Consider the following 13445-nt stretch of genomic DNA (forward strand, 5'->3'; position numbering starts at 1 on the left):
AAGGCCTAAAAACTGAATCCTATTTTATTAATCTCTTGAACAATAATCTGACTGCAAAGGGTGCTAAATACAGAATAGCCACATTTCAACTGCATGTGTCAGAACCAAGGCCATGATTAACTTTTTAATGCAAAATTGATTTATGAAAAATTTCAGCACCTTCAAACTTTGCTGAATTAATTGAAATTGGTGAACCTGATGTCTCTAGTCCTTTTTGTTGGTAGTTAGGTGTTTAAATGTATGGATGTCTTCAGATGCTTTGTCCTACTTTCCAGTTATAACACACTTTTCCCTTAGTCAGATGTGTAACAGGGAAAGATTTTCCATATGAAATCAAAGAAAGGGATAAGTTTTTAGAGATAATGATTTGCCATAATATTAGATGTATTTTCATGCATGTTCAGGAAGTGGACTTGCCACTGGTGAGTGGCAGTGCTGGAAGAAAATGAAATTGCATATGCATCTAAAGGGGATAAAAGAAAAATAAAATTTCTTTGAGCATTATTACTATTTTTAATTCATTGTGTTGACTGCTTAGTGGTGCAACTACTCCAGATTTCAAATACAAATCTGAAATGAAGATCACTTACAAATGAATACAGGGTGTAAAAGGAGTTCTATAAAATATGAGAGAAGAACTACCTTGTAACCAGAATAAACCTTAAATGAACCTTCATTAAGAATATTAAACCAGCTCCTAATAGACACAGGTATTGATCTAATTAACAGGAAGTGCATAGCTGAACAAAAAGGTCTGATAGAATAAATCCCTTCATGTTGACACCATGTTGGCACAGAATTTAGGCAGTAAGAAAACTCTCAGTATCAGTATCTCTCATCTGTTCTTCCCACCCCCATCCCCAAATACTCTCATTTACAATCAAGTCACCTGGAAAAGCTTTTCAGCATGCACATGGTAACACTGTGCTTTCATTGCAGAGTAATTTAACAGGAAAAAAAAAAAAAGGAAGAAAGAGACCTACAGCTTTAGGTTGCCTTATGTTTTGATAACAAGAAATACAATGTAGTGAGAGAAGATAAACATAAAACACATTTTTCTATGTACTCTAAGTATTAAAAAAAGATAGAATGCCTATATTTTTTACTCCAGTATAAAGCAGAGCAAAGCCATCTACTTGGATGTAGTGAAAGTACACTGCCAAAGTGAGCTTTTGACCAAACATCTTGTTCATCTCTCAGACAATATGCATTTTATTAATCTATCAGCCATTGTAAGGACGGAAAGATCATAATATAATTCTTATAATATACTAGTAAACTCCTATTTGTATTGATTGGTGACTCCCTGTATTCTTACAAAGTAGAAGATGAAGTAACATTTTTTTTAAACAGCTGCTTTTGTAATAATAAGAAGGTGAAATATGCTTTTACTGGTTTTTTTTAACTCTCATATTCCTATTTCATAGCTCTCCAATTTCATATTCAATTTCAAAAGAGCATTTTATGTTAAAAATGGAAGATACTTATTTATAAAGTTTATCTGATAGAGTTGTAAGTAAGAAACAGGTATTGGCACTGCAAAGCATGTACATTTTCTATACACACCTATCCATATGCACACATGCATGTACAGTGTGGAATACAGGAGAGACAGACACATAAGTATTTTTGTGGAGTATATACTGAACTCTGGAACTTGGGTGAAAATAAGATCCAAAGGTTTTCAGGTGATACACAAAAATAATTCCAAAGTCCTATAAAATGCTTTCAAAGGCTTTGGGAATCATGACTTACAAGAGAAATTGTGGTGTTTGCTTCAAATAATGTTTGCTCAGAAAAATGTATTAAGAAAATGTTAAAACTTAATAAACACAAATAGTAGGACACATCCCCACTTTTTTATACTTAATTCTCTATTTGAACTTGCAAAAAGTAAGTATAAAACACTGAGGAAGTGTATGATAATTAGCATATCTTTTTCTGTCAAACCACCTACATTTCTGATAATTTCTACCAAAAAGTTTCAAGGTCAAACATTGTAACTGCATGTTCCAATTAGATAACGTACTTGTGCTTGAATTATTTTTAACTTTGACTCCAGAATTAATTGTAAGAAAAAGTCACATAGCCATTTACAGAAAGATTTTACAATTAATTTAAAAGAAGAAAAAAAAAACAACCAAAAAAAATAGAGATACTTGTTTGTTTTCTAAGTTACAGTCCCAAAAGTATGTTTTCTCTGAGAAACATTTTATATTTTTATTTCGCCACCCTTTTTTCAGCTTTTTGTTCGTATTTCTGTAGGCCTCAAAGTTATATATTCTCAATGTTACTAGATTCTTATCCAGATGTGTGTGATCTGCAGTATAGGTGTAGGTCTTCACAAAACAGTTGTATTTTTGTTACAATTTATAGTAAGCATGAATTTCCCAGCTTATGTCTTTACTTCCTAGAGCTGATTGGGATCCTACTTACACAAGAATAATTCCGTCCACAGTAAGGTAATTACAGCCTTCAGTGAATATTTTATCACTTCAGTTTCTACCAAGGAAAGAGAAATCTAACAGGTTTTCTTTGTATGCATACTTTTGGGTCATTCCACCATTTGACTTAGCTGATGTATAATAGTCACAATAATTATGATAGCACATTTACAATAATTTTAATTTATTCATAGCTAGACATTACTATCCTCAAAGAAAACTTTCATGTCTAATGACCACAGCTTATTTACTCTCCCTTACCAAACCTCTTTTCAATCTCATTGGAAAATTAAGAAAGTTCTTTCCATTATTTTAGAGAAAATGGGGAAACATTTCTAAAACAAATACTAATAGCAGAATTCACTTCTAAAACTATTGATTCTTCTGTCTTCTGTACATTTCAGAATAAATAGTATCACACCTGTAAAACAATGTATAACATCAATGCATAAAATTGAAGGATTATTCATTAACATGATTAAGCCTAGAGTACAAAATCTACTAGCTTCATGTGTCTGTATATATAATCTGTAGCTGTTTCATTTATAAATGAAACAAACAGATTGTCTCTTCATATGTGAAAATTTTCACTGATTCTATTACTGTCTAATGATAGTTTCATTTATATATTGTTGCATAATTCTGCTCTTATTTCTGTCAGATGAGTCAGTGGCCAACCTTTTTATCTTCTTGATGTGAGGTATGTGTGAGGTATTTTTTGAATTTATTAAATTGAGATAAAATATTAAATATCCATAATACAGCTTGTAGCTCATTAGGGTGGTATATGTAAGTCTACATTATATCTGTGTGTCTGTGTTTTGTAAATAAAGCATAATCTTGATGTTTAAGGAGCATTCTGGTCCTTCCAGGAGTAAGCACACAAATACAACCAATATAAAAGTATAATTTAAGATACCATTAGCTGGATGAGGTGTACTTAAGACCATATGCCACCAAAAAAAACTGTCAGTAAAAGACTCTCTGTCTTCACAGCTATACAAATAATCTGAAAAACACGCAACATTATTTCCAAGGGGTTTTTTTTTCTGAACTGTTGAAGTTGTTTTGAGTCACTTCACTTGGTGATGCTGTATCAGTGCAAATGCTGTAAACAGATCAGTTATTTTTTCTGTGTGTTGAAAAAAAATATAGTGGATCTTCTGTTTTGATTCATAATTCACATAATTCATGAAAGGGAGGTTGGAAAGATTTAGATTTATTCTCTGATTCTGATGGAAGCAGTGACCTTGGATAGGCTTTGAAGGTTACTCATCTTGTAAGTGATTAGAATTTTCCTAAGGAAGTGGAAAATACAAGAGAGGGAACCTTTCAGTATCTCGTTCAGAGGGATGTTAGTCAGTAGGACCTCTGATACCTCTACTACTTAAATGATGAGTAGGTTCTTTATGCAGCTCACCTTGTAGGTATTTACATTATAAGCACAGCCTACCACTAAAAACTTCCTGCATATCAGAATCAAAGAAAACTAAGATAATTTAGGCCAGAAGGGGACTTTGACTGAGACACTATTCAAAGCGGGGTCAATGGCAATATTTGGTCAAGTAGCTCAAGGTGTTTCCCAGAAAGTTTGAGTAGATCCAAGAGTGGATGTGGCAAGGCCTCTGAGTTCCCCGTTTCATTCCATGCTTAAGAACTTCTGTGGATATGTTTTGTTTCCTTTTTTCTACTCATATTTTCCTTTGGCCTTGAGCTGCAGAAATTGGACTTCTGGGTATTCCTCTGAGGTTTTTTTGCTGAATTTTAAGTAAAGGTGATGAGAGTTGTTTTTCAAATATCATAAAACTCAGATTATTTTTTATGACGAGCAGTATTCTTGCAGTATTTGCTTCTCAGATATTATCTTGTACTTTCTAGATGTTTTTTGGCATTCTTGACTGAAACTAAAATATATTTCCTATTAATTTGGTCTGTTCTCACTAATCTTGTTCCTTCAAATTGTAACTGTGAGACCCTTCACCCTTCATGTAATGAAACAGTGGCAGGTTTTACATTGATGATAAAATAAATTCAGAGAGCAAGGGCATAAAAATGTATGAGGGAAAAACATAATATATTTTAAAAATCACAATAAGTGTTACATTACTGCAGTCTATTCTATTAATTATTTTCTATAGATAAGTAACCTGTACATTAGACAGAAATAAGTTCTGAGAGAAATAATGGAGCGCTATATCTAATTGTGAAAGATACAATTCATATACAGGAAAATTAAGAAGAATCAATGTGAATGTTCTGTTCCTGATCCAGGAAGACATTTGTATTTTTTGTTTGGTTTTTTACTGGTTTGTCTACTTATCAGAAATATTTTTAGCCAAGGCTGAGCCTTAAGGGCTTTAAATTGATATAAGCAATAGTTTGTAAATCTAGGCTACTGATCTAGAAACTGATTTTCCACTATTTTTGTAACTCTGTGACATTCAAGTTAGAATCAGTGGGTCCTGAGTTTTCCATAACACCTGAGGTGGTACAGACAAGAATATTCCAAGGCAAGGGAGATAAACTGGCTTTTTAGAAGATGCTACCCAGACCAATTTGTCTTGTCACAAGAATAGTTCCTGGATGACTACAAAAACACTGAGCTTTAAAAATAAGAGAGATTCAGCTATGTTGACAAAGAAAGCCAGAGACATTCTGAGAGATTAAAGTAATATGTGACGCTTCTCTTCATCTGAATTTGTAACATTTCAGTCATCTAACTTCCACCATGCACAGCACACTAACCACTGAGGAAAAGATTATACAGCATAATATTGCATGGTCTGCCTAACCTTCTGAATCCCTCTTACTGGAGAAAACAAGGATTTAAACTACAGCTCATGCAAGTCAATCCAAGGGCACAATAAGGAATGGGTGGTATTGGTTTAAGAACTACACTGATTCTGTCCAAACAGATTTTAAAAATGTATGTTCTATTGTCCTGATGAAAACAGTAGTATTTTTGAAAAATAAATTTTTTTTTTTTTAGAATCCATGCATAATTAACTGTAAATAACAGAAACAGAAATACTTGTATAGGAAAATTAAAGGGGAAAAAAAATTAAGTACTATAGTACTATGTACAGAGTATCAAATTGCCCTGCAGGTATGAAGCCCCTCTTCTAGTCTAACACAAGTAAAACCTAAATACAAGATTATGTTGTACATCAGTGAAGTTTATTTACAGTCCTCAGTGATTAAACTGTACTGTGTTGAAACTCTACAAAAGTGACTGATGAGGCAAGTATCTGCAATAAAAAATTAAAGGAATTTTGCCAACCTGACATTCCTACTGCCTACACTTCTCTTCAATAAAAGATGAGTTAATAAAAAACTTTCTAGGGCTCAGATCGCAGTTGTAGAATTCTCTGGATGAGAAGTTTTTCCAAAAGTTTTTACTACCTTGACCCTTCCTGCCTCTTGACCTGTTTGAAGAGAGGAAATCCGTGCAAAGTTAGGTGTTTCTGATGGGTTAGAGCTTCCCTATAAAAATCAAAATATGAGTTCATTAATTTTGTGACAGCAGTTTCAATATGGTTTCTTTGTGTGTGCTGAAAATTAACATCAGCTGTCCTTCAAACACCTGAGTCACTGCAGAATGTGTTTATTTTAATTCATGACAGATTGCACAGGAGTCCCTAAAACTCTTCCTGTTCTCCTTAGCTCAGTATTTGGCTCAGTATCAGACAGCCCTTACAACACCTGGTATAATTTGATGAACTAGAGGAACTTTGTCCTTTTGTCTACATGAAATTGGATTGCATGTATGAGATATCATATGACAACAAGATATTTGATATCTTAGATATTTTTTATATGCAACCCCCTGCCATGGGTAATAGCTTACATTAGACCAGGTTGCTTAAAGCCCCATCAATCCTGACTCTTCCAATGAGAAATCCACAACTTCTCTGGAGAGTTCCTTGACTTCTCAAAAATACTACATGCTTAAGCAAAGATTTTAATGGAACTGAGAAATGCAAATGAAGACCATAAGCATAGCTATGCCATGTCCTACGGATCATTCCCTCAAATTCCTTTGGAGAAGGATAACTTTTGATGTGGAAGGAGAAGAGGACTTTTGCCTGGGAGTCTTATCAGATTTGTTTTGAGAAATAGGAAAAATATGGCATTTTCATTTTTATTTTCTCTGAAGAACTAAAATGGGAGAGGTGTCAGTATTTTTTGGTTAGGTTAGTTTGGTTTGAAATTGAAGACAACAACAAACAAATTGTTCCTTTGTTTTTGCAAGGAAAAGTCAGAACTGAGCACCTCTGAGATGATAGTGAGGGTTCTGCATACTCATCATCTGCTTTTCTTGTCCAGCTAATGTTTACTGCTTTCTATCCAGACGCCTTTAGGGATGAAAATCTTCCAAATCAGGTTTATGCAAATGCATTTCATTAGTTTTGGTCAACGGCTCAGATACTGTTATTTTATATTATGTTTCAAAGTAATTATTTTAAAACTTATGGGAAATAACTTCAGATATTATCACTGTGTATATTTAAATCAGAAAGGTTTTTTTAATTATTATTTTTATTTTTTAATATCCCTCATAGCAGCATTTGACTATTGTGAAAAAATTCAACAGATTTTTTTCAACTCTTATCTACAGGTAGAACCTGATAGCAAGTATTAGGCTGTCAGCACATCTCTAAATTTACTTTGATGCAGGCTGGCAGAAGCAATAGGTACAGCAAAACTAATCTTTCCAATAACATATGTCTCCTAGAAAGAGACAGGACTGTATGTATTAAAAATAGCTCGACTGAAGGAAAAAATATATTGACTAGGATTTTCTTATCTGATACTTACTTTTATATACTGGCGGCCTACCTTTTTCTCTCTTCTCTTCTCCCATGAGGAATAAAAAGAGGCCTGTGCTCCTAGTTGATCTCCTTTTATACTTTATTAATAGTATAAGTACAATATTTTGAAAAGGGAAAAAATTTTTTTTTTTTTTTGCTTCCCTCCTTCCCTTTTCTAGTTTTTGGGGTGAAAAAGTGAGCAATACTTAATTTTGAAACAATCACACTTATTTCCTCCTCACTGTTAGCTAGTATTTATCTCCAGAGTAATATGGTGAATAGTTCTGTAGAACAAATATTTGACTTACTGCACATTCCTTTTAATAATCTTATTAAAGATGTAGTTTAACTTCCAGTTATTGTCTTATCCAATTATTTTTTCTCATTTCTTAATATGTATAAAGATCTATTTGTGATTATATTTTTAAATAGGAAAATCTTTCTTATATATAGAGCAGGAATTTCCTGGATCAGGGGTTTTATTTTAATATGAAATTAGATTTGACTAAAATGGAATTATAAATAAAAGATTGATTGCAATGTAATTATGGAGACAAGTGAAATTTTGGGTTATTAGGAGGACAAACCATTACTATTTAGGAGTCATCCATTCAATTATATTGTTGAGTTGCAGTGATCTGTACTGTAAGCAGGATGTTCTTGTATGAATGTTTCATGTTCGAATACAGATCTTCCAGATTTCCATACCACCCACATCCTGAGCTGTCTGAGTGGGAAGGCATCTGTCTCCTGGGTAGTACTTCTGATATACCCATGTTTCCTCTTAGCTATTGAAGATCTGGAACTTGCCCATGGAAGGCAGACAGCTGTTTGCCTCCCCCTGCAACCTCGCCTGTGCTTCCTCCAAAGTTCAGTAAGCCTGGTTGTGTTCCTTTATTTGTCAGATGGCTCTTGCCTGCTCCAGTTATACCCTCAGCTGAGATTCCCATTTCCATCAAAGCAGAAAACATACTGAGTACTTCAAACTGGCACTTACTCCTTAAAAATTACTTCCAGATTTTGTTTAATTACTTTTGTGCTTTTGCATCTATTATATATGCTATAAATGTTGTTGCTGGTGCAGTTGCTGCTGATTCTGCTTTTTTTTTTCCTTCTCTGAAGCACGATGTAACAAACTTAAACAATGACAGGCTACTCCAATTCAGTGACTGCATTAATTCCACTTCTAAAAATGTCTGTGAAGTCGCAAAATACTATACACATATATAGAGAAAAGCACAAGAGAGATAAAGTGACTTGCCATAACATTTGAATAAGGAAAGAAACGAGCTCCTTTAATGTTTCTTGTTTTGTGTGGATGGTTTTTAAGCTCAGCTGCCCGCCTCTATCCTGAAGAATTTTTCCTATTTTTTAAAGCAAGTGTCTGTCAGCCACAGACACCTTCTGTGGTTTAACTCCTTTGCAATGTAAAAATTAAGAGCAAAGATTGTCTCTCTGTTCATGGTTTCTCCAAAGTAGATTGCATCTCCAAACTAAAAAACAAATTGGAGAAAATATTGTCTCAGAGTTCAATAAAAAAATGTGCATTTTCCCCCTCCCATCTCTGCACCAGTATGTCAGAGGATTAGATAAAAATATGTAAGAGCATTATGTATACTTCAGGATGAGACTGATTGAAAGATGAGAATAAAAGCCAACACAGACCTCAATACTTAGGTCATGAGTATAATTTTCTTAAAACGTCTCCCATTTTTTGTAGTCAGTGGAAGCATCAATGTAAATGGTATTCTAGGCTTGCACGTACTTGCAATGGTTGTGGTTGAAAAAGTTTCCCTGTAACTGAGGCAATGCTTCACTGGAATATCAGGAGCAGTGCCAGATGTTCCTGACATAGGGTGTATAGGCAGCACACACAGCCAGTGCACAGTTTGCAGTGCACTTGAACTTCTCATCTAGTTAATGGTGGAGAGAGCAGACCCTGAAAACATGAGGTTATCAGAGGAATCAAGTCCACCCAAATGCTTTCCTTCTCTAATTTACTCTTAAGTGACATGCTGCTAAGTCATCTTCCACTGGAAGTAGATGAGAATAACAGGAGTTGTCACTCTCTTGTCTGTCTTCATTTAGACATCCTCTGAGACTGCAACAGACATTTTGTTCTCTTCATTTTCATACTAACCTAGCAGCTGGAGCAGAATAACCCAGCATGGGGACTTGAGTTCTGAATGCTTCATAGCCCAGAGCAGACTGAATCCAAATTGCAAGGGAGTACCAAGGAGTGTTCTGGTTAAAAGCACTTCTGTCCTATTGCTGAGGCAGGCAAACAAATTTATAGGTCAGAAAGAGAACAAGCAATTTTGATCCTGATTCTCACCTAACTCAGCTGCAAAGAGAACAAGTATCCGTACTTGTTTTAGAAGGGTTTGGTTTTGTGTGTAGCTGTTAATTAACTTCAATGTAGTGTAATGCAGAGTTTACCAGAAAGCTGAGTCTGAAGCCTTAAGTTTACCCTTCTGTTAGCTGAGTATAAAAAAACCCCTCAAGAGCACACAGCCCTGCTTTGCCCTTGTGGGCCCCTTTGCTAACACCTCTTTGACAGCATTAGGGCCCCACCAGCAGCTGACCTCTGCCATGATGGAGAGGTACAAGGAGCTGATCCTGGACATGCTGGCCAGTATTTATGAGAGGGTTTTAAACTGAAACTGGGCTCACAGTGACCAACACATGATCGACTTTTCACAGGCTTGTCCCAAAATCACCTAGTAATTTTTGAGGCTTATGTGACCTGCCCTCAGTAATATCCTGACTTAAATTTGAGCTAACAAGCTACAGAACCTGAGTAGTCTCTGGCTATAACTGTGTCTCAGCTGTGGGACTGTCAGGCTGGTTTAATGCTGTGATACTGTGGTCATCATCAGCCTGCTGCATTTTGCCACTTAAGAACCTGTTCCAATGATACTTTCAGTCCTGGCAGCTGTACAATACTGAATGCAAAGCTCTGAGAGAGAAGCCCCTGGTCCATGTTGAGGGACATAGGGAAGCACCAGCAGCTGGTCAACTGTCCTGGTTTCAGCTGGGATGGAGTTAATTTCTTCTCAGTAGCTGATGCAGTGCTGTGCTTTGGATTCACAGTGACAATAGTGTTTATAACACACTGATTTTATTTTTTTTTTTTTTTTTTTTTTTTGGCTAAGCAGTGTTCATCCTAAGTCAAGGACTTTTCTTTTTCCTTGTCTCATTCTTCACCGGTGGGGAGGTACACAAAAGAGACTGGGAGGGAGCATAGCTGGGATAGGTGACTCAAACTGACCAAAGGGATATTCCACACCAGAGAATGTCATGCATGCATATAAACTGAGGGGTATTCCCTGGAAGGATGGTTGATCTGGGTTCTGGAAGGGGGGTCTCATATTGGTCAGTGGGTGGTGTGAAGTTGTACTGTGCATGACTTGGGATTGTTCACCTTTATATTATCATTAATATAATTATTATAGGTCATTATAGTTGCATTTTCAATTATTAAACTGTTCTTATTTCAAAATGCAAGTTTTACTTCACTTCTCCTCCCCATTCTACCAGGATGGGGGTGAAGGAATAAAGGGCAATTGAGCAAGTGGTTGCATGGTGTTTCATCTCCAGCTGGGCATAAAACCATGACACCAGTAATAATTCACTGTTCCTGAGCTATGTGCTGAGGATGCCAGAACTCACTAAATCACTTACTAAATCATAATCAGAACTTATGTCCCAGATTCACTGGAGAAGGAATACAGTCATTTGTACAGTCAGCTGAAGAGTACAGGTTGGATCATTGTGTTTGCAACTAAGGTGGGTTTTTGAAAATATGAGGACTAGACAACAGGATACAATCATGAGGAGTTTTTCTACACAAATTGTCTTAGGAATGCTGTTTGGTAGTGTACAGCACAGAAAATTCAGCATAGATAAGTCTCTTCTGAACACTGTATTTTAGGATAAAGTTCAATGATTGTGCCAAAAACTACCTCAGCACTGTTCATTTAGAGTTTGTGAATGAAGCAGTATTCAGTGATCTGAACACCAGGCCTAGATAGGTAAGTTATTTAGCTTGGATCTTTTCACTTGCTTCTCTGAGAGAATTGTGGAATGAGCCTCCCAAATTTAGTGAATATTTAAGATTCTATAAACTAGTGTTTGTAATTGAGTTTGTAAAATTTGGTCTGTTTTGAATATATTTTCTGTTAAGTAATTTATGTAAAAGACAATACAGATTTGATAGCATGAAAATATTTTTAAGTAAAAAGGAATTGTCCCTTCAAGTAGATGAAAAAAAATTTTTTTTGGTAGAGATACTATATATTTTATTTATTTTGTTATATTCTCTGTTAAAATACTACCTTCTATATATAGGTGGTAACCACGGTTTTTGGCAGTCTAGCAGAGATACAATGTCACCTTCCTCACTCGGTTGTTCCTCATAACCCTGTGGTAGTAAAACTGTATACAGCATTGAGGCATGTTTAGAAAATCACCTAGTGGAGTAAGGAAAATTCCTTTATATTCCAGTATCTGTTTTTTTCCAAATCAGTTATTGTGACTCTCAAACATTCTAATTTCATACATTCCCAGTAAGTAAATTGTTTCCTCAGAAGGCAAATACTACTGTTTGCACAAAGCCCTTCTGACCTCATTACTTAGGCTCCACTGAAAAACCCAGTTCTCCTTCTCCTCTCTCCCTCCTCTCCCTTCAGGAGGCTTTAGAGCATGTAAAAGGAGCACTTTTATGGATGTTTTTTGGCTCAATTGATGCAGCAATATATTATTAGCTTAGTGGTAACTCTCTCAAAATTTTATGAGGCTTCACAGAGTAGTTGAAATGAACATAAGTTTTATGTTCCATACCTAACAGATCATGCAAGTTTCTGTCATTATCAGTTAGGATATGCTTGATCAAGTTCTGACAGTTGACAAATGATAAGGTGTTTTTTCTTCACTATGATGTATCTGAAAGTCAATAGATTATTAGGGGGTCTGGTTCCCATTTTAAAAATACAGAGTGATTATTGTTACTAAAGCTAGATATACTTAAATAGTAGAAAAACAAATGTAGAAATTCAGAAATATATTAAAAAACCAAGTCACTTGATGCAAGAAAACATCTTTAGTGCATTTGGTTCTCACACCTGGCAGGTATTGTGCCTTCAAAGGTAAGTTTTGCATCTTCCTACCCATTTTGACTAACATTTTTAAACCTGAAGGGACTAAAGTATGTTTTCAATAAACATACTCATCAACTTTACTTTGATTTTATTTTTCTTAGAACTTCTATCCTCAAAAGAGGCAGAGTGGTATCACTGGATCAGAGGAGGAAGAACCTTGAACCTAGTAAGTGAGCTTAGACTAGATTTTTCCAGAGGGAAATTTATGCAAATAAAATAGGTCATGGTGTAATTATTTTGTTTATCACAGATCAGTGTGTTTATTTTTACTTCATGAAAATGTTTCTGATTTTTTGATACCTTACATTGGCATTGTTTTTTGGGGTGATAGCTAGCTAGGGAATGAGCTAATCCAGCCCAAGCTGGGTGAGTTGCAAGCTTTAGCAAACTGCACTTCTGTACATCCATCCTGCTTTGTGGGATTCTGACAGGACAGAATGCTGTATTTGTTTGGTCTGTTCTATAAGATGAAATAGTTCTCTTTTTTTTTAATAGAAATCAGGAAAGAGACACGTAGGGAATATTAGGTCATAAGCTGCTATTTGCATACTAAGATCTTAATTATAGGTAAGTGCAAATTTCAAAAGGGATGTTAATTTCAATTATATGCTCCACTTGGTCCACTTAAGGCCCCATTACTTTGTTCACTCAGTTATCCCCATCGTGAGGATAAAATTAGGTTGTCCTCTGTTGAAGAAACAAGTGCACTGCCCTAGTTTTCTGTGAGGCAGTGGGGGAGCCTCATAGCCTCTTTATCATGGAGAGTGTAACAGTGGCAGCACTTTGTTCTGTGTTGAAAGTGGAAGTGCCCAACATGAAACATGAAACACTGCTCCGTGATCATATCCTTTTTACACTAAAGCACTGGTTTCCACTAGGTGAGTGTACACTAAGGTGTGACTTGCTCACAGTACAAGAATTGTACAAGACAGAATGTTTATTGAGACCAGTTTATTGAGACCAAATTTTTCCTTGTTGCTTATTTTTATATGCCTATGGTTAGTAAAATACAGTTTAAAAAAAAACTCCCT

The 13445-nt window shown here is 35.3% G+C and overlaps 1 protein-coding gene across 24 annotated transcripts in view; it reads left to right on the forward strand.

Annotated features, from left to right (window-relative positions):
- The window catches only part of TENM3 (teneurin transmembrane protein 3), a 1290895-nt gene that overhangs the window by 270745 nt on the left and 1006705 nt on the right, over positions 1-13445 (forward strand). For 2 of the 24 annotated variants that reach the window (XM_064417780.1, XM_064417776.1), the window contains one exon: positions 12516-12580. The exons of the other annotated variants lie outside the window; for them this stretch is intronic. The gene's annotated coding sequence lies outside the window, so the exon portion shown is untranslated. The remainder of the gene's footprint in view (positions 1-12515; positions 12581-13445) is intronic. 24 annotated transcript variants of the gene reach the window in all.

The sequence above is a fragment of the Passer domesticus genome, chromosome 4 (assembly GCF_036417665.1).
Source record: "Passer domesticus isolate bPasDom1 chromosome 4, bPasDom1.hap1, whole genome shotgun sequence".
In the NCBI taxonomy this organism is placed as follows: Eukaryota; Metazoa; Chordata; class Aves; order Passeriformes; family Passeridae; genus Passer; species Passer domesticus.